The 22,184-nt window shown below is 43.1% G+C and overlaps 1 protein-coding gene, 1 long non-coding RNA gene and 1 other non-coding gene across 3 annotated transcripts in view; 2 read left to right on the top strand and 1 right to left on the bottom strand.

Moving 5' to 3' along the window:
• Window positions 1-22,184, top strand: part of zgc:163040 (uncharacterized protein LOC100038789 homolog) — a 90,181-nt gene that overhangs the window by 23,996 nt on the left and 44,001 nt on the right. The window lies entirely within an intron of this gene.
• Window positions 1,756-6,010, bottom strand: LOC132867808 (uncharacterized). Its single transcript, XR_009650775.1, has 3 exons — window positions 5,935-6,010; window positions 5,703-5,833; window positions 1,756-1,933 (listed from the first exon to the last, which is right to left on the bottom strand). It is a non-coding gene; the product is annotated as an uncharacterized LOC132867808 (long non-coding RNA).
• Window positions 21,001-21,072, top strand: trnaw-cca (transfer RNA tryptophan (anticodon CCA)). Its single transcript has one exon. It is a non-coding gene; the product is annotated as a tRNA-Trp (tRNA).

Below are 22,184 nucleotides of genomic sequence, written 5' to 3'. Positions count from 1 at the left end.
CACAAACAATATCTCTGCAATGGAACTGAATGAGTGGGAACGGTTACAATGCTTTGGTCACCATCTACAGCTAGCCATTGGTAAGTGTAAAACAATCTAAATATGGCTTAGTGTAATATTGCAATGGGCATATTATAGTAGCAACAAAAATATTAGTGAATTGAAATATTAGTTTGGTTATCCTGTGTTGTTTGATCAGGCCATGTGCAAAACATTATTGAACAAGTTATTCTTTCCATTTTATTTATTATTTTGCCTGTCATGGTACACAATGAATTGTAATACATACTGCCCACACTATCTAATTATTAAATCAATCCATAAATCATTTAAGTGATGCATGATGATAAATAAAATTGCTGTCAAATATGTTATTACATCACATTTTTCATTTTATTTCAACAGAGAATGCTCTAAAAGATCTCTCACCAGCATCTACAAAGCAGGCTGTGGAAAGAGCAGTGGGAGTCTGTAAAAAGGTGGTGAGTGCCTTCTCAAACTCATGGAAGAGAAAACGTGACTTGCCCAAGGAACAAGCAGTGCTGGGCTTGCCTCAGCATCAGCTCATCACTGAAACCCCCACAAGATGGAGCTCGCACCAGCAGATGATAGTGAGGTTCCTAGAGCAGGAGAAAGCCCTTTCTCAGGTCCTCCTTGCAGACAAGAAGGTGAGACATGGCCACTGGACATTGCACATTGATTCTTTTCATTGTGGATTCTGATTGTGTTTGCAGCCTAGATTCACCTCATTAAAGTATCCCATCTTTTTGTTATTTGACTTAGGCAAGACATCTGGTGCCAAGCTGGCAAGACATGGCATTGCTGGAGTCCTTGAACAAAGCACTGGGTCCACTGTTCGAGTTCACTGACACTTTGTCAGGGGACAAGTATGTCAGTGTGCCTTTACTGAAGCCAGTACTGCACCTATTCAACAACGAAATCCTCAGCTGGAAGGATGGGGACACAGAGCTCACACAAGCTGTCAAAGAGGGTGTTCTCAAGTACCTCAATGAAAAGTATGATGACCCTACTACTGATAACCTCCGCGATATGGTGACACTTGTTGACCCACGATTTAAGACGGCCTACATGAAGGAAGACCGGGTGGAGTTCATCAAGACAAGAGCTGCAGCAGAGCTGGTGGGCATGGTGGAGGGAGCCACGGCACCAGAAAGTGAACAAACAGCAGCAGCCTCCAGTTCACCCCAAGCTGCTCAAGATGATCCGGAGCATCCCCATCCCATGTATTTCTTAACATCCCATCCCCATGTATTTCTTAAAATTTGAGTCACTGTCTAGTAGCTCATCGAAATTGTCAAGGTCCTGTGCTGAGGTTAAGGGAATTTTCTGGTCGTATGTTCTTCACCCCCTCTACATCACGGTTTTGCAAAAGTTGTTGAAGAAGGGCCATGATGTGATCAACCTTGAGGTGCAGCTCCCCTTGCTGCTCCAAAATCAATCTTTCGACAGCTGATGGGGAAGTGCAAAATACAAAAGTGCAGTATATACCTTTAAAGTGGCATTCCAGGGTAAAGTAACACTGACAGGGAGGAAAGAAAATATTTTCTATGCCCCCGTGGGTTAGTGATTGCATTTATGCATCACACATGAAATGGCAAAATGTTTGCAATTTCGTTGTGTGTGCTGTGAGCTGTGTCACAATGACAAAAATGGGACTTTCATGTCAATCATACAGCACTCTGTGACCTTTAACAACAATATTAAAACAGATTTGTTCTCAAAACTTACCAGTACAGGTAGCTGGAATCAACTGGTGGGTTTGAGGAAGGCAGGTTTGGGGACGCCGGGGGCTTTCAGTCAGTCAGGCAGGTTTGGGGACGCCGAGGGATTTCAGTCAGGCAGGTTTGCTGTTGATCAGTGTGGTGCAGTGGTCCTTAAGCCTCCATATCACTGAGGCAAGTTACTGTTGAGACTTGGGGATGTGAAGGGGTGGCAAATGTTAATGAACATGCTAATGATAAAGTTTTACAGTTAGGTTTTATAGTTTGTCTGCACAGAGGTTTGACGAAGAGGTTTTTGAATCCCATCTTTTGATCGGCTGTCAAAATGGTCTAACAAGTTTATGAAACAACAAATGAAGTTGCATTGGAAGCTGGCTTGTGCCCAGCAAACACAAAACGTTTATAAAACGTTTCATTTGGGTTGCATTAAGGTTAGGTTTTATTAAACGTTTATGAAACATTTATGAAACTTTGGTGAAAATTTAATAAAGTCATATTTGCTGACCCGTGGCACATTTTTTATCATCTCGTGGTATTTTTAGATATTAAGATGTCATAATGATTGTATTACAATTATCAAAATAATCAGTAAATGAGTAACGTTTTATTGACGTTTTATAAACGTTCTCTTTAAAACGTTTCATTCACAACGTTTATGAAACGTTTATAAAACGTTATACATATTCGGAGACTTCTGGCTAAAACAGATAATATTAAAATTTCTATAATTAATTGTGTGATTATAAACACTACATGATGACATGTTTTTAAAAAGTATCAAAAAACATGGGAATAATTTTATGGAAAATAAGTGATTGTATAAACGTTTAATAAATGTTGAAAAAAAACCCTTCGATCTAGCTAAATATTTTTTAGATGTAGATCTAGATAGATAGATAAATCATTAAAGGTGTGGCTCTAGTCTTGTAATTATCAAGTATGGTTTGAATAATTTGGATAGACGACCATTCATCATTTTATATTTGCTAAAATACACGCCCTTTTGGCCCTGGCATTTTGTTCGCTGGTTCCCTGCGCCTGCGCGACCTACGTCTTTGCGCAGGCACAGGGACCGGAAGTAGCGCCATTTTGAGCCTGTTGCTGTTGGGACAAGATCGAGAAGGCCGGGTCCACTTAGAAGTTATCTTAGAAAATCTCCTTCATCGAAGGCTCGCAGCTTTGGCCAAACAACTTATTTGATTTAATTTGCTTTTTTATTTCAACTTTTAACTGATTTTGCGCATTTGCTATGATTACGTTAACTTTAATGTTTTGGTTCTTAGTAGCAAGGCTTCTTTAATAAATTTAGATATATTTTTAATACTAGTATCTTTATCATTTTTGCTGTTCATGAGGGCTTTATATGTAAATGTGAATATTGTCTATGTAAAAAAACCCTGCTCTCAAATCGGTTTTGTTGAACTTGCAAAGAGGAATGAAATAAACTTAAGTGCAATAACAAAAATGTGTTGTTATATTATAAGTTTAACAGGTATTAACATGGGCGGCATGGTGGTGTAGTGGTTAGCGCTGTCGCCTCACAGCAAGAAGGTCCTGGGTTCGAGCCCCGGGGCCAGCGAGGGCCTTTCTGTGTGGAGTTTGCATGTTCTGTCCATGTGGGTTTCCTCCGGGTGCTCCGGTTTCCCCCAAAGACATGCAGGTTAGGTTAACTGGTGACTCTAAATTGACCGTAGGTGTGAATGGTTGTCTGTGTCTATGTGTCAGCCCTGTGATGACCTGGCGACTTGTCCAGGGTGTACCCCGCCTTTCACCCATAGTCAGCTGGGATAGGCTCCAGCTTGCCTGCGACCCTGTAGAAGGATAAAGTGGCTAGAGATAATGAGATGAGGTATTAACATGTTTCTAAAACATTAAAGAAACATTTTACTATTGTTTTTAAATGGTTTTAAGAAATGTTTATACAATGTTTTAAAAAACATTTCTGAAACGTTTCCAGAATGTTGTATGATGGTTTCCAGAATGTTTTTCAAACATTTATATAATGTTTTTTCAAACGTTTATAAAACAAAAAAAATTGTCCACAAATTTTCATTTTATAAATGTTATTTTGTAACGTTTCTGAAACGTTAGCCAAACATTTATACAACGTTATATAAACATTTTTGTGTTTGCTGGGTGGTCGCCACAGCGTGGCTTTCTATAGGATTTTTTGGGATGGAACCAGTTGCAGGATTTCAATCACGTTTTGATGAGGCCACTGTAGAGGTCAGTGGCGGCTGGTAGTCTTTCAAACAGGGGAGGCTGGTCAGTTATGATATTTCCAGATTTTAAAAGAAAAAAGAAAAAACACATCAATTTTGCCCATACTCTTGCCTCTGATCTGGCTCATTGTTGGCAGGGTCACAAACTGTGAAATAACAGGTTCTTTTGCCCCATTAGCCTACTGTCCAATATACCCAATATACATGATGGTGGTGTTGGGGGGGTATATTTTAACATTTTATATTTTAAAATTGTGGCATGTTGTTTAAAAATTGATCATTATTGAAAGCAGCTCTTTGTCAGGAACCTCAGCAGTAACAGCAGAGTGTTCTGGAATAGGCACAAGCACTGACCTTGGGGAGCCAAACATAGAGCTGGGTGCCACACATTTCATTCAATGACACTTTTCCTATATTTTACTTATTTTGACTGAGAAATGTTTTATTGACAATTTTGATAACCCTTCACTTTTAATCCAGGTCTGTAGTGTGAAATGTTCTCGGTTGTGTTTTTGTTTAAAAATGTTTTCCAAATTGTAGCGGTGTTTAATTCATATCCAGAAAAATATATATTCCAATATAATATACTCAGCATAAACATTTTAAATAGATTCTATATTTTTGGTCCATCCATGACATATTACTAAAGTAGCCTATTTACTGTTGTTGATGTGGGTCACTTGCTGTTAGCCAATTCACTTTCTCGTACCAGGAGAGCTGAAAGGAACGAGTATTATTCCCTACCTTTTTCACCAAGTCAATTTGAGGCGTTGGCTCAATAGGCTCTTTAATTTTAATTTTTTCCTCGAAAGGAAGACTGGCAAATGGCTTCGCCAAAATTAAATCAGCAATGCTTGTCATCCGTGCGCAGCTTTCTTGCTAGCTGACTAGCCCCCTCAAGTTCAAGTTCAGTCACTCAAATAAACGGAACTAAGATAGCAAACTTGACAACACTATATTTACACTTTATTTACAATGAAAATATATACAAACTAAAAAAGCTGGTAGAAACCGTATATAATGAATGAAATCGAAATGTAAGCTGATCTCTTACAATACACCACAGCACTTGCAAATCCGCATGGGACTGAACTGAAATTCACCGCTGCCTGTCTATAGTTGAAACGAGCTGTCAATCAAAGAAAATATCCAGCCACTTTCACCAATCACCAGTCTCCTCACCGAAACTGCCATGTCCCTCCCACTGTGAGGCTCGGAGTCTGTGGGCGGGCATTTTCACAGTATTTGTCCAATAACTGTCTTGTATTTTGAGATTGACAAGCGCATAGCTCCCAAATGCCATCGAAGTCCACTGAGGCTGGGAGTCTGTGAGACTCCGTGGGTGGGCATTTTCGCAGTATTTGTCCAATAACCGTCTTGCATTTTGAGATTGACAAGCGCATAGCTCCCAAATGCCATTGAAATCCACTGAGGCTGGGCTGCATCGCGCTGTCACGAGGGGGAAAAACTCACGCACACATTAGGCGAACTGGGGAAAGTTATAACGGAATGATTTTGCACTGTAGTTGGGTTGAGCACATATATTTCTATGATTCTGGATCTGAAATAGCAATGTTATAAGGTCGGCTATAACATAAGCCTAGCGCAATTCATCCTACACGATGTTTGTCATTTTTAGAGGAGGCTGAGCCTCCCTCGTTGTCTTAGAGCAATTGCCTGTGGTAGAGGTCTATTTCTAAGGACAACCTTATTCTTGGAATCTATGAAAGATACTTACGTTCAGTGTAAGTTGGCTCTTCTCTTGGTCTTGCAATTTTCAAAGGTAAAGGGGGAGGTCTTCTTAGGTGTTCAGGATCATCCTCCTCCTCAGATAGTGATGATGATGATGACTCTCTGAGCTGTCTTGGTCTATACATTTACAAAAATTAGCACTTTCTTCACATACAAGTATTTGATATACAGACAATATCTAATTTAATTTAAATCAAAGAAATGGGTTCAACTTTTACATTCTCTAACTGGATTCTTCTGCATTTCAACATCTGTATTTAAGTCTGATGTGATGCATGCTTTGTCCCACTTGGACTGGATAGTTTGAATGGAGTCTGTGAACAACATATCATTATAAGCCTATACCAGAGCAAAAAAAACCCCTATCATTTAACAAAATTTCTGTCTCTGCCATCATCTTCTCAAGCATCACCTCTGACAAAAAGGCTTTTTACAATGACTGGATACACAATTCCACTGAGGTGCTGTTTACAGATATTTGGATATCTATAAAATTGAACTTTATGCAGTTGAGTTTTAGCATTGAGATGTAACAGTCTTTTGGATGCTTTATTACCTGATTCATACAGTACACGAGCGCGGAATTGCCTCCACCCTTTTGCTGCGTCTGGCATGACCCTCTTCTGAACTGCTCTTAGGATCTGAAATTGGTCCTTATATGGCGGCCACCATGCCAGGCCACCTGAAAACCATTCCTTGGCCACCGGGCCAGTTTGGTTGTCATCCTCAAACACAACAATCAAGTACATGCTGCACCTACTAGGAAACAGGACAGTAAAATGGTGGTAGTCCATTCACGGACATATCGCTAGTGTGTATACATGTTGCATCATACTTTGCTGATGATGTTCGTCCTTCGCGGCGAAGACGACCACAACTTCTCGTATCACTGGGTCTTGTGAGTGTGAAGATGGCTGATCAGTCCGATCCTCGCTCGAAAATGTCTGTTACAGTGTGGACACGCATGTGCCGGGGGCAAACCAGGCTGGGAGGTGGTGGTCGCTCTGCTTTTGCGTCTCTGGTGTTTCTGCTCCTGCTCCTCCACACGCCTCACTTCGTAGCCTGACACACCAGAGTTAACCACGTGGCGCCATGCACAACGGTCTTGTGCCGTTGTTTCCCAGGTGTCAGGGTTGATGCTGCAGCACTTCAGGGAAGCTTTCAGTGTGTCTTTGTAGCGCTTCCTCTGGCCTCCTTGAGACCGCTTGCCTTCCTTCAGTTCAGCATACAGCAACCTCTTTGGCAGTCGCTCATCAGGCATACGGAGAACGTGCCCTGCCCATCTGAGCTGGGAGCGTTTGAGCATCGCATGAACGCTCTCCATCTGGGCTCTCTGGAGTACCTCTGTGTCTGGCACTTTGTCCTGCCATTTGATGTGCAGCAGGTTTCTGAGACATCTCATGTGGAAGGAGTTCAGCTGTCTGGCATGCCGACTGTACACCGTCCATGTTTCACAGGCGTACAGTAAAGAGGGTAGGACGACAGCACGGTACACCTTTAGCTTAGTCTGGAGGCTGATTCCTCTTCTCTCCCAAACTCTGTCTCTGAGTCTGCCGAAGGCCGAGCTGGCCCTGGCAATCCTGTATGACACCTCCTCGTCGATGCTGACAGTTCGTGACAGTGTGCTGCCAAGGTAAACAAACTTGTCCGCCACTGTCAGCTTCTCGCCGTAGACCGTGATGGTTGGTTCTGTGTAGGGAGTTGCAGGAGCTGGCTGGTGCATCACTTCGGTCTTCTTTGTGCTTATTGTCAGACCAAAGTCATCGCAGGCTTTGGCAAACTGGTCCATGCTTTCCTGCATGTCAGACTGGGTACCAGCATTCAATGCACAGTCGTCAGCAAAGAGAAAGTCACGGGCGACGTCATCCTGGACTTTGGTTTTTGCCTGCAGTCTCCGTAGGTTGAACAGCTTTCCATCAGTTCGGAATCTGAAGTCGACTCCAATGTCACCCTCACGAAAAGCGTCAGTCAGCATGGCTGAGAACATCATACTGAAGAGTGTCGGAGTGAGGACACAGCCCTGTTTCACGCCGTTTGTGACAGGAAATGGCTCTGAGTGCTCTCCATCATCCTGTATGCTAGCTTGCATGCCGTCATGGAACTGCCTGACCAGGGAAATGAACTTTGCAGGGCAGCCGAACTTGGCCATGATCTTCCAGAGTCCCTCTCGGCAGACAGTGTCGAAAGCCTTAGTCAGGTCCACGAAGGTGGTGTAGAGGCTGACATTCTGCTCCCGACACTTCTCCTGGAGCTGACGTGCTGCGAAAATCATGTCCACTGTGCTGCGACCCTGTCTGAACCCGCACTGACTTTCAGGTAATAGTCCTTCTTCCAAGTGGTCAATCAGGCGGTTCAGCAAAACTCTGGCCAAGATCTTCCCGGCAATAGAGAGTAGCGAGATGCCGCGGTGGTTGTCACATGCCTGCCGATTTCCTTTGCGCTTGTACAAGTGGATGATAGAAGCATCCTTGAGTTCCTGCGGGATTTTCTCCTGGCTCCACATGGACTGGAATAGCTCAGTGAGCTTCCTGATCAGAGTTGGGCCACCAGAGGCGTAGATTTCCGCAGGGATGGAGTCAGCACCCGGTGCTTTTCCACTTGACAGGCGCTTCACTGCTTTTTACACTTCAGCTTCAGTAGGAGCGTCGGCAAGGGAGTGCTTGGTTGGAACCTGAGGCAGCCTTGTGATCGCTTCTTCGTTGATGACAGATGGGCGGTTGAGTACGCTACTGAAGTGTTCTGCCCAGCGTTCAAGTACCTTTTCCTTGTCAGTGATCAGTACGTTCCCATCTGCACTGAGGAGTGGAGACGACCCCGACGAAGTAGGCCCGTAGACAGTCTTGAGCGCACTGTAAAAGTTCTTCATGTCATTGCAATCAGCATAAGACTGGATCTCATCGGCTTTCTCGCTGAGCCATGTGTCCTGCATTTGGCGTAACTCCAGCTGTACACTTCTTCTGATGTTGCAGAATGCAGCTTTCTTGGACGCTGATGACGGATCGTTGAGGTGTGCTCGATGAAGGCGATGTTTCTCGTCCAAAAAGACCGAATGCGTTCGTTGTTATCATCGAACCAGTCCTGGTGCTTTCGTGTGGTGGGACCCACCACCTCTGAGGCAGCAGCGTAGACGATATCACGAAAGATCGTCCAGTCGGACTCAACATCTTGTGAGTCCAAACTCTGTTGTTGCAGCTTGCTGTCGATCTCTTCAGCCAGTGACTGCTTGATGTCATCTTTCTTCAGCTTTGAGATGTTCAGACGTTTTGGGGCCTTCTTTCCCTGTGGGCGTCTGGGTAGCTGAATCCTGATGTTGAGCTTTGAGATCAACAAGCGGTGATCTGTCCAACACTCTGCGCCGCACATAGCTTTGGTGACTCTGACGTCTTGCCTATCCCTTTGCCTGACGATGATGTAATCCAGCAAGTGCCACTGTTTGGAGCGAGGATGCATCCACGACGTCTTGTTACGGTTGGGTAGGCGAAAGACTGTGTTGGTAATGAGTAGCTGGTGTGCAGAGCAGGTTTCCAGTAGCAGTAAGCCATTACTGTTGCATTTGCCTAGTCCATTTTTCCCTAGGACTCCTTCCCATGATGCGTGGTTGGTGCCTACTCTGGCGTTGAAATCACCAAGGATGATGAGTTTATCAGTTCTGGGCACGGCGGAAATGGTCGCTCACAGATCCTCATAGAATCTTTCTTTGACCTAATCAGGGTTGGTCATGGTGGGTGCATAGGCGCTGATCAGTGTGGCATACCGCTTTCTGGGCAGTGGCAGTCGGACAGTCATCAGGCGATCGTTGATACCCTTAGGGGGCGTAGCCAGCTTGTTGACTAGGTTGGATTTAATGGCGAATCCAACTCCCGCCTCACGACGTTCTTCTTGTTTGCGTCCAATCCAGAAGAAAGTGTAGCCAGCGTGTACCTCTGACAGTTGACCTTCATCAGCAAAGCGTGTCTCGCTAAGGGCGGCAATCTGTACCCTGTACCTTGCCAGCTCTCTTGCAATAAGCGCAGTCCTCCTCTCAGGTCTGTCAGTCCTGGCACGGTCCAACAGTGTATGCACATTCCATGTGCTTAAGATGAGTGGTATCATCTTTGTAGATTTTGTTTTCTTCTTACCGCTATAGAGGGATCCCCGCCAGCCACGGCAAGCTGGCCAGGGTAAGGTGAAGCAGGCAATTTTTGGGACACCTTTTCTAGTCCCTTCCCCAGGCTAGGGGGGGAGCAGTGCTGTCCTGAAGAGGGCTGCTCCGACGCTCAGGTGGCTGCCGAATACCAGCGCTGCTTCAGTTTGATGGAAGACGACCCTATGGCCTGAGCCGCCTACGTGTAGGATTGTGACTACGACTGCCAGTGTATCCACACCTGTCGCTTCGCCACGCCCCCATCGCCGCAGGACTTGAAGAAGAATGATGATGAAGAATGGTTGGGTGATAATGGGTGAAGTTGTGACTTGCGCGTGAGTTGGATTAAAGTGAGGGAGAGTTGTGCAGAGTCGTCAGCCTCACTCTCTCGTCCCGGCCCATCTATGTCCAGTAGCAAGACATGGTCGAGACGGCTGGAGATGAGTCAGGATGCAGTGGATGGCCATCAGTGTCCCACGTGTCTCACTGTGCCCTGGTTGCGCTCCACAGCGCTGTGCTGTATCCGCCTTCCTGCCCGTTGAACCAGTCTGGTGGTTTCATCCGCGTGGTCTGCCGGAGTCCAGTCTTCGCATGCATAGGTAGACAAGCCCTAACTCACCGAGGGTATCAGACCCGTCGGCTACCCTCACATGGTTTCGTCCGCCAGTCGAAGCGGTTTCCCGGGGCGTGGCCGCTGTTGCATGCAAACAGCTACTTGGAGCCACATGTGACAGTTGAGTGCCGGTGGGGACCAAAGCGGAAGAACCACCCAAAGGTGCGACTGTTCCCCCGTCAGAGGTACTACCCCTCCCGAACACCCCATACACCCATACTTTGCTAATTCTTAGATGGCATATATTTGCCTATTGTTTCTTTTTACTGTGAGGGTTATTACACTGCAGGCCATCTCATGCTACACTGTTTCATGGAATTACTGACAAACAGTACACACAGACACACAATCCTCTAACCTAAATGGCCATGGACACATACATAGTGTACGCACTCACAGACCTCTAACTTAAATGGGCATTCACATATACAGTACACGCACACACAGGCCTCTAACTTAAACAGCCATAGACACAGAGGCAGTAAACACACAGGCCTCTAACTTAGGCTACATCCACACGACAATGGCAACGAGATTTTTTTTTTAAATATAGCGTCCACATGGGCAACGGATCAGTTAACTTTCGGGTCCATATGGCAACGCAACGCTTGCTGAAAACGATGCAATACACATGCCACACCTCTAGGTGCACTGTTAGACGGTCCCATCAGAGACACCAGAACAATAGAAGAAGAAGTTGACGCATGCGCATAAACCCCTTCTTCTGTAGCATTAGCCACATTAGCTTCTGCAGTGTTTGGACTAAAGACTCTGCCCTAAGGGCTATTCTCTCTCTCTCTCTCTCTCTCTCTCTCACTTTGCACCATTACACAATAAATATTCACAGTGAAAATATTTTGTAAGCGTGTTTCATGAACCAAGTTATAGGATTTGTTGACAACTCGCATCGAGTTCGTTACACTTCTACCCGGCGTGAAGCACTGACAGTCATGTGGTTGTGACATCATCGTAAACAAATCCATTCTACTCATCCAGACGACTTCGGAACGGTGCCGTTGCCATATTTTTCCACTCTGGGACCTGTTCTCAAAAGATTTCGTTTTGGGGCACCCAAAACGCCAGTGCCGTGTGGATGCCAGGCCGAAATGATAAACAATTTTATCAGATTCACCTGAATCTGTTGCCGTGTGGACAGGGCCTTAAACAGCCATTGACACATACACAGTGCACACACACACACACACACACACACAGGCCTCTAACTTAAACGGCCATTGACACATACAGTGCACACACACACACACAGACACACACAGGAAGTCATCCTCCAATTCACAAACATCAACAGGAATGTCAGGGACATCTTCTGCCATTTCTTCATCCTCAGCAATGCTGCTAGAAGCCAATCTACAATGAATGGATGCCAGTTGCTGATTAACACGTGCCTTGGATTTTCGCTTCAGTGTCCAGTATGAGGGTGAACCTGCCATACTAGATAGATAAGCAAGACAAAGAAAACAAAAAAGCACAAGCTCATCAATTGTATTTTAACAGTGATGAGGAAAATACCAATAATGGATAAAGGCCTTTCATGAGCCAATTGGATATAGAGGGGATTAGAGATGACCAATTATTATTTGGCCCCATATTTTTGCCTTTGTCTAACTAATTTCATGAATTTGCTCATAACTAAAACAAATCACTATGCACATTAGTTTACAGAAATGATAGTAAGACTTACAGGGTCACTGGCTATACAGTGCAGATGATCAGCCAGTATGTGTTGTTTGCTCTGACTGTACCTGCCCCAAAGGCTACGATCAGACAAAATACAGGTGTAATAAGTATGAAGTAGGCCTGTGTCCTGTTCCTTACAATGAGAAGTAATATGCTGAAAATTTAGTGTCACCTGCATATATTGTTACACTTTAGGCCTCTGCAGGCAAAAGCCTACCATTTACAAGTGTTTGTCACTATATGGCACCATATTAACCATAAGGTACACTGTTGGTTTATGATGTATTGTTTTGGGATGGCGTATGAATGTTATGAAATAAGTTTTTATCGAGTTATTTATCAAAAATACTCTGAATTTCATGAAAAAAAAATCCAAATTCAAGATGGACACCACCCTGTGAGATCACAATATGCGAATCCCAACATAAACTTTGGGTCATCCTCAATATTTTTCTCATTTACAGTTTACTCTATCTGTTATCACTTTCAAGGCACAGCCTTTTGAAATTTAGATGCCAACATTCAACATTTTTTTGAAATACCTGCCACCTAAAGGGTTAAGACTCACCAAAAACCCTGTCTCAAGCCTGCAATGATTTTGGTAACTGTGACCCAGCTGTAATTGCACTTAAGCCTTCAGAGTTATTGTATTCCTCACAAGCAGCCGTGGTTGAAACGGTCCCAGACAGGTGCTACATTTAGTCCTGTTACAATTGACACATCCATTATGGTAAAGAGTCCCTTCTACATTTGTCATTTTAAAAACCACATTATTTAAAATTACCTTGTTTCCCTGGACAATCAGGTCAATGCTTGTGGTACGATACACTGTTTAGGGACAAAAAAGGAAAGTTATGAGAATAAAGAAAACATCACTTTACATTAAATATAAGAAACATCTTGGGAGACAATGCTGCTGTACATACAGACAGAAGTAGTTTTATATTTAAGTTATTGCTTTTTGGAAATTGGCACAAACCTTCTGATTGAATTATGCTTTAATTGTTGTCATTACTAGCAGTATCTGAAAAACTAGGGCAAATAGTAGTTAGTTTAGGGACTAGGGCTGAACGATCTATCGTTTTCAAGCGAAAATCGCGATCTCAGACAACACGATTTTGGGATCGTCAAAGCCGCAGTTTTTCTCAGTGCTCCTAAACTGACCCATATTTTGTTTCGTCAATAATTTCACACATGTAAGCTCTGCGTATTGCCCCAGCATGGTGTAAAAACACTCTGTGTCAGCTACCAATCAAGAAGCTGCATGCTGCACGTGGACAGGTCACGTGTTATCCACTCCAATCAGTGTAGCTGGTCATTCAATTTCAGACATGGCTGAAGCGGGAGCTGAAGTGGAGTCAGGGGATTTGATCCCAAAGAAAAACAGCACGTTGGCCATACTTCCCCACTGAGCACACAGGAGAGAATATTGCCATGGGGCTGAAAGAGTGTTTGTCAAGCTGGGGTCTAAAAGAAGAGGCCCAGACGTGCATAACAACAGACAACGCTACAAATATGATAAAAGCAATGGAACTTAACCAATGGACCAGACTGCAGTGTTTCAGACACAGACTGCATCTTGCAATTGGTAAGTACAGGAACCTGTGTTTGTGCGAGTGTGTATGTTTGTAATTAAGAGTGCGTATTATCTTCGCAGCGTCCCTCTCGTCTCTGCTATATTACTCTGCCCTCTCTGTCCCTTAAGGTCAGTATACCGGTAACAATCATAATTCGTTTGCCTGAAGTAGGTCTTGACTTTGTTTCGGAACACTGAAATACAGTTTGGGAGGGGAAAAAACGAAACGCTGACAAGTTTGCTGTCAAGCTGTCATTAGCTGACAAACTGTTAGCACAAGGCTACTTTAACAATACAAACACCATAGAAAGGCTGTCTATCGCCATTAGCAGCTTTATATTCAATATTTTTGCATTAATTTCACACAAGTTTATTGCAAAATGCTTCAAGAACACAGGTTTTCAATATACAAAATGTGTAACTCGTGGATCATCTGCATTTTAAGACGGGTTGTGAGAAGACTAGAAAAATTAACCCTTTCATGGGTAAACTTTGAAGTCTCCCAATACTGCTTTTGTTTAACTGTGGAACGCCTGGGGCAGAGAGATGCAATGGCATTTTTTTTAATGTTTGACATCTTTTGTAGATGGGGAAAATGCAGGGTCATTTGTACGTTTTTTTATTATTGTGTTTTATTTTAACTACCATTACATTTCATTTCCTCTTGCCACTTTGTGTGAAAAAGAAGTACAGGCTTCTGAGTACAGGGGTTGAATTTCTGTAACTGCTGCTGATGTTGTTAATGTTCATAAGCTAGCTCCCTTGAGCCATTCTTGCACTACTTTTAAGGTAAGACTTTTTTGCTCTACTTTGTTATTTATTATAATTTATAATGCTTATGTACATTCTTTTACAAAAGTGCAATATTTTGATGCTGCTGAGCCATTGATCAACCTTTTTTTATGTCCGTGTATGTTGTAGATGGGAAAAGTAAAAGAAGCAAAAGTTTACTTAAGAAAGATGGCTCTCTTTTTATTTTTATTTTAAGTTATTATAACTTGTTCCTCAGGCACTCAATGTTAATAAACAGGCCTACATTTGAAATCTGTTGACCTCAGTTTTCATTCTTGCATTAGCTTTATGGAATTCATTGTATTAATTAATTTGCACTGAAACTCGATTTAAAGAAAAAAAATTGTGGTTGAAATCAAAATCGCAATATCTGCCAGAATAATTGCAATTCAATTTTTTCTTAAAATCGTTCAGCCCTATTAGGGACAAAAAGGTTTAGGGACAAAAAAGGCAAAGTCATTTCTAGCAGTATCTGAAAAAGTAAATATTTATTGGTGCATTTATACCATGGCACATTTCACCCTCCACAGATAACAGCATCCTGTCATATAATATTACCATATTGCATAACATGAAACGACAATAAAATCAAACATTGTTCAATCGACCAATTTGGGCATGCACACACACGTTTGAAAGTAGACTAAAGCCCACTGCACACTAAGTCCGGTAATACGGCTGCGGGAACTAAGGGAAATCATTCATTGTCTATAGAGATCCGCAATCCGTGTGTGATTTGGGTCAGAACAGATAGAACGGTGTGGAAGAAATTCCGCATCCAAGGCTCTCCGAATGAGTTAAAAAAGAAATTGAACTCCTCCGAAAAATCCTGCATGGTAGAGTGGTGTTGCTATGGTGATGATAAACAAATTTCATGTTTCCCACCGAAGGTAACAATGCAGTTAAGAAATATAACATATTTTAAATGTTATAAACTATACAACATGGCGATAATTTCCAAACGTGATCCATATTAATAATACAAACCAAAACATGTACAAAAGAAATACACCATTACTGGTATGATGAAAACAAGTCACTACCAAACACGGCGCTAATTTCTACACATGAGCAGTATTAATAACACACACCAGTAAAGTGAAACAAAGTGTTGTTAGTATGAAAATACATAAGTTTGGTAATCTACTCTGCCTGCCATGCTTCAATCCGGCCACAGACCATGGAGCAACCTGGTCTGACTAGACTTCCCGCCTTGTGGTGGATACCTTAGCTATCAACAAACTTAAGGCACGTTTACAAACGTTTCCCAACAGAAAATAGCTGACTACTGCATTAAGTTGCAGTGTAAAAGTATAAAGTACTGATTTACTATCAATGTCATGTTAACCGACTGCTTATGGGAATAATTTTCCAGATGGAAATTAGCTAGATAGCTAACTGAACTAGCCATAGACTGTATTGTATACAGTCATTGGATCTAGCCCTTTAACGAGGCCAGGCAAACATTAGCATTTTAACGTATTGCACACCGGCTCATAACTACCAGCATACTACTACATTTCTAAGTTTATTAATGCTACCTCCTTTCATTTAACACCAAAGTGATAAAACACCAAAGTGACTTATGTACCTGAAAAAAAAAATGGTTGGCTGAGTACGCTGCTCTCACTCAGTCAAATGCACTGAAGGCTGCTGGCTGCCAACCGCTTACTGTAAGACCCGAAGAAGATCTCGCACATGCGTGCTGACACACAGAGGTAGAGAAGATGCATGGGGTATTTCAAGTTTAGAGGATGCGCAGAAGTTTAGGAATATGTTCTCTCATTGTCGATTAGGGACCAGGAACATATGTAAATAAATAGGTTAGTCATTTGATACCCATGCAAAGATAATAACATGTTTACGTTATATAGTGAAAGTCCCCAAGATGCATGAGCATATTTCTGTGAATTGCATTCCAAAGTGTCTAGAGTTCATTCTGATGCCAGCAGCAGCAGGCAGGCAATGCACAGCACTAATAAATGGTTAAGCTATTTTGCCACAGAAGACAGCGGGTGTCTGCACAGTTATTTGAAATAAAAGTGTCCCCATTGAGATAGTCGGTATGTAAAAAATAACATCAGATGGCACATTTTTGTTAAACAGGAAACGGGAAGAATTTTTATGCAATATGACATTATACTTTAGTGTTTGGGGAACTACAATAGACAGCGCATTCTCAGAAATGCCCCGGGGCCAATCAAAAACCGATGTAGATGGGATTCAGGGATGAACACAAAAATTAAAAAAAAGTATAATCTTCGCCCCATAGCCGATGTCATGATCTAATTATAGCTGATCTGAGGCCAACACTAGCCCGATGAATGTGTAGGGTACTTCTCGATTTTGGGCCAATCAAAAGCCGACGTAGATGGGAGCAGTTGTGAAAAAAACTGGCTCCGCTCTCTGGCCGATCATTGTACGATCAAATTATTTAAGAGTATTCCTATACGATCTTAGGCCAACATCGGCCCGATGCATGCGTGTTGTTGGGGAAGCTGAGTAAGCCAGAAGTCAATCCTGGAATCTTCTGCTCTGTCATTAGACTTCTTGTCCCATCATGACACCTGGCAAAAAAAGGACTGATAAAGTGAGAGCCTATGAAATGAGGATTTCACTCAAGGTCGCATGACTTGCAACTAGGGTGACACAACAAAGATGCATTCTCATACCAGAAGTTGAACCCATCCCACCTGAGTGAAAATCAGGAATCCTGACCACTAGACCATATGGGACAGCCTTAAAGTTTAAAGGCCACCTTTACACCCAGGAGAACCCAGGAGTTTTCCAGAAAAGTAACTGTCAATTTTTATTTTATTTAGTTGTGTGGCTCGCAGTTAGAACTTTGTTGTGGTTAGTAAATGTATTATCCAGAACATTGCATGGGATAAAGGAGAGCCATGCCATCCAAACTTAGAATCTTCTCATCCATAATAAGACATGATATATCTTGCTCCACTCAGCTGATTTCTCCATGGAAAAGTTCACATCCATGCAAAGGTTTGATTTTTATTCGAGTTTAAAACAACTTTACACTGTCCCATTTCTAAGGGGCTGCAGGAGTGATATCATGACCAAAAGCATGCAGGACTGAGTGGAGATTAGATTAGATTAGATTAGATTAGATTAGATTAGATTAGATTAGATTAGATAGAACTTTATTGATCCCTTTGGGAGGGTTCCCTTAGGGAAATTAAGATTCCAGCAGCATCATTACAGGATAAAGAGAGAATAGAAAATAGAGAAAAAACTTCTAGATAAATTAAAGTAAATTAAGTATTTACACATACAAATATAAAAAGAATAAGATATGCACATTATATTGCACATTGTCCAGTATTGCTTATTGTTAGGCTAGGCTACTGCTCCTTCCCATCCTCTGTCCTCCTGTTACCCCTCCTCCCCCCCAGAGAGGAGTTGTACAGTCTGATGGTGTGAGGGACAAAGGAGTTTTTAAGTCTGTTTGTCCTGCACTTGGGAAGGAGCATTCTGTCACTGAACAGGCTCCTCTGGTTGCTGATGATGGTGTGCAGAGGGTGACTGGCATCATCCATGATGTTCAATAGTTTGTCCATAGTCCAATGCCACCGTCACCAGAGAGTCCAGCTTCATGCAGACCACAGAGCTGGCGTGCCTGATCAGTTTGTCCAGCCTGGATGTGTCCTTCTTGGATGTGCTGCCCCCCAGCACACCACAGTGTAAAACAGGACACTGGCGACCACGGACTGATAGAACATCCACAGGAGTTTCTTGCAGATGTTAAAGGACTGCAGCCTCCTAAGGAAGTATAGCCTGCTCTGTCCTTTCCTGTGTAAGTGATTGGTGTTGCAAGTCCAGTCCAGCTTGCTGTCCAGCCACAGCCCGAGGTACTTGTAGGAATCCACAGCCTCCACCTCAACTCCCTTGATCAGAACTGGGCGTGACCTTGGTCCGGACCTCCCAAAGTCAATGACCAGCTCCTTGGTCTTCAAGGTGTTGAGCTGCAGATGGTTCCTGTTGCACCACACAGCAAAGTCCCTCTCACACACACACACATACATATCATACAGATGTTATCTGTAAGAAAATTTTCCCTCTCTCAAAGGGTTGCTGGTCATAGCCCATGGTCAGACTGTGAGCAGAAGCTTCAAGCTTTGTCAGAGTTAGCTTTCAGAACACAGGTTTCAGTGGCCTTGTTGAAAAATGTCCTCACTTCAGAAAATGGTATAGGTAACTCAAAGAATGTTGAACCTTGGTCCTATCTACTGAGCTTCAAAGGTGAGCTGTATTTGAACCATAAGGCATGTATTTTTTTTAGAACATGAAGAATTTTGACCATAAGGTCACTTGGAAAATGTTACCAGCATGACTTCAGTTCAAAAGGTTCTTGCCAACAAGTTATCATGTTGTCTCTGTATATCTCAGCGCTCTGTCACCTTTTCCAAATGATTGCCCATCATCTGGCACAAATAATGATAAAAAAGTACTTGTTTAACCTGCAAAATGATATAGTTAACTCAAAGAATGTTGAACCTTAGTCCTATCAACTGAGCTGTGCAGGCTGTAAGGTGAGCTGTCCTGAACCATAGGACATATTTTCTTTCCGAACATGAAGAAGATTGACCATCAGGTCACTTGGAAAAGGTTACAATCATGAGTCTGCTTTATAACAGTCATTCTAAAGTCTTATCTTGGTTCAAGGAACCCTTTCTTGTCATGGTATTGGACTCCTTTAACAAGCAACACCATTTTCAACCATATTTGTCTTTTGGGAATAAGGAGACCAATTGACTGAAAAGCAAGTCTGTTCCTCTGACAAAGACAGAATTCATCATTGGACCATCAGATTAAAACACTGATGCGCTCCTGACTGAGCTTTCCAGGCTCCGCTTTTCTGTTTCTGTAAGAGTCAAAGCATGTCAGGACACACATTTTCAACAGGTTCCTCTGATTCAATTAATGCCCTGCTCATACCATCTGCTGTTTGTCACATTCAAAAATGTTGTAATATACCTTTCCTTTGAACCCTCAAAACAGGGCACCCTCAAAAACCAACTTTTCCACTGATTGCCCATCATGTGACACAAATGGTGACAATAAGGATTCATATAAAATGTGAAGTTAACTGAAAGTTAGTTGACACCTTGGGCTTGTCACATTGGATGATGAGTGCTTAAGTTGAGCAAAAGTTGTCCACAGAATATACTCAGGTGGTGTTTACATTAGACCGTATCAGCAGATCATCATCTCATCTCATCTCATTATCTCTAGCCGCTTTATCCTTCTACAGGGTCGCAGGCAAGCTGGAGCCTATCCCAGCTGACTACGGGCGAAAGGCGGGGTACACCCTGGACAAGTCGCCAGGTCATCACAGGGCTGACACATAGACAACCATTCACACTCACATTCACACCTACGGTCAATTTAGAGTCACCAGTTAACCTAACTTGCATGTCTTTGGACTGTGGGGGAAACCGGAGCACCCGGAGGAAACCCACGCGGACACGGGGAGAACATGCAAACTCCACACAGAAAGGCCCTCGCCGGCCCCGGGGCTCGAACCCAGGACCTTCTTGCTGTGAGGCGACAGCGCTAACCACTACACCACCGTGCCGCCAGCAGATCATCAGATTAACGTTTTTAAAACGATTCGCGTGCACACAGCGACGCCAATACACGATTTGCGTGCACACAGCAATGCCAATACACGGATACGCTAATCACATGACTAATTAGACGGCACGTCACATGATCCCACTGCATATCGGGCATGCGCAAGTCACTCACCACTTGCAAGTGGAAGGATGGCAAGCGAACACCTTCTCCAGCAGATAAACACACCTGGCTGTGATGTTCATGTTCTCACTGAGTTTAAGCGCCTGAAGGAGGTAAATAAGTTGAAATGTGTAAATAAACCTCAGTGCAGCTCAGCACTTCCTCCTGCGCTCCAAATCACTCCACTCTGAACAGCGAGTGCCCTCTGGAGGGTGCGCACTCTGGCCCTGCGCAGCTCACAGAGCACGCGAGTGAAGCGCACGAGCAGTGATTCGGGACTGAGCCGCTGTGTGTGTGATCCCAACGCCAGCGAATCAGGAAGATGGATGTCACAGTGACGTTGTCCAATGATGACGTCAGCTAGAGCTCAGCACTGCGTTTCCTCATATCTCAATGTTTACACAGCACCGGATCAGATACAAACTGGGTTGAATACGTGGGCCCTGGCGGATTCAAGTTGTTCCGCCTGTGGAGTCATTTCCCGGCATTTTAATGTGAACGGACAGTGCATCCGCGACGAAAACGAGACGGATATGGTCAAATGTAAACACCACCTCACACACTGAGGTGAGAACTACTATATGATCTTGGAAAGATCCCTGAAAATATTGAGAAGGGTAATCCAGCCAGGTTATGCTTTTATATTGAGCTCATCCTCTGAAAAAGCTTGAGTTCAGAGCGATGCCAACTTTGTACCTTGCTGGTATGGACCATTCTATGTCAGCTTAGACCTCATGGCGCAATGGTAGCGCATCTGACTCCAGATCAGAAGGTTGCGTGTTCAAATCACGTTGAGGTCAGATGCCAAGATAATGCTTTTGGCTTTTTGCACAGTCTAATGCAGACATTTTCAAAATCACTTTTATTGCCAGGTGTGTGGACACAAACGAGGAATTTGACTACGGTTTCACTTAGCTCTCATAGTACAAAACAGATAAAAAAGCATATACACAAAACAAACAAACAAACAAAAAAAATGGTGCAATAGGTGCATAGTGCAAAGTAATCCAAGTAAGTCAAGTATGAAATAGATAAATATAAAGTATACACTGTGCACAGAATGATGGTATGAGTGTGCAGATATTTTGCAAGTGATCTTACTGATAGATGAATCTGGATTTTAGCTGTTCATCACAGAGACAGCCTGAGGGAAAAAAAAACCTATTCTTGTGTCTGGTTGTTTTTACATACAGTGATCTATATCGTCTCCCTGAGGCGAGAAGATTAAACCGATTGTGCCCAGGGTGTGATGGGTCCTCAGAGATGTTACCTGCCCGTTGGGGCAGGTAACATCTGCCCCAATCTGGACTCCAATCTCTAGGATAACCATTCAGGATTTTGTCAAGCTCATGCAAAAAGCTAAGATTGCTCTGCTAACAACTCTTTCACCAATGTGCCTTTCATAACTTCACAACCTAATTTAATATGTTTCCAAAATTTGTCCATTGGGCTTGCTTGAAAAAATGCTGCAAAATACTGCTTGAGAAGCTTTCAGAACACAGGTTTCAGTGGCTTTGTTGAAGGATGTCCTTGCTTCAGAAAATGGTATAGGTAACTCAAAGAAGTAGGTAACTTTTGTCCCATTTCCATCCTGCCTGTGCTGTCCAAGGTGTATGAAAAGCTTGTGTTGCGCTAGATGACTAATTTTCTCACAGACATTGCAATTCTAGGGCCTAATATCAGTGCGTACTGCAGGGGTCACACAACAACAACAATAATGTTGGCGATACGAGATGACATTCTCACAGCAATGAAGAAAGAGGAACTCATGTTTGCTGTCATGACCGACTTTAGCAAGGCCTTTGACACCATGGCTTACAAGACTGTTCTCTGTAAACTTTGTAGGTTCGGCTTTTCTAAATAAACATTGAAGTGGGTTCTCAGCTATCTTTCTGAGCATCGACAATACATT

This window comes from Neoarius graeffei, chromosome 19 (assembly GCF_027579695.1).
Source record: "Neoarius graeffei isolate fNeoGra1 chromosome 19, fNeoGra1.pri, whole genome shotgun sequence".
NCBI classification, from domain to species: domain Eukaryota; kingdom Metazoa; phylum Chordata; class Actinopteri; order Siluriformes; family Ariidae; genus Neoarius; species Neoarius graeffei.
The sequence above is the reverse complement of the archived record's forward strand: the minus strand, read 5'-3'. Positions and strand labels throughout refer to the sequence as shown.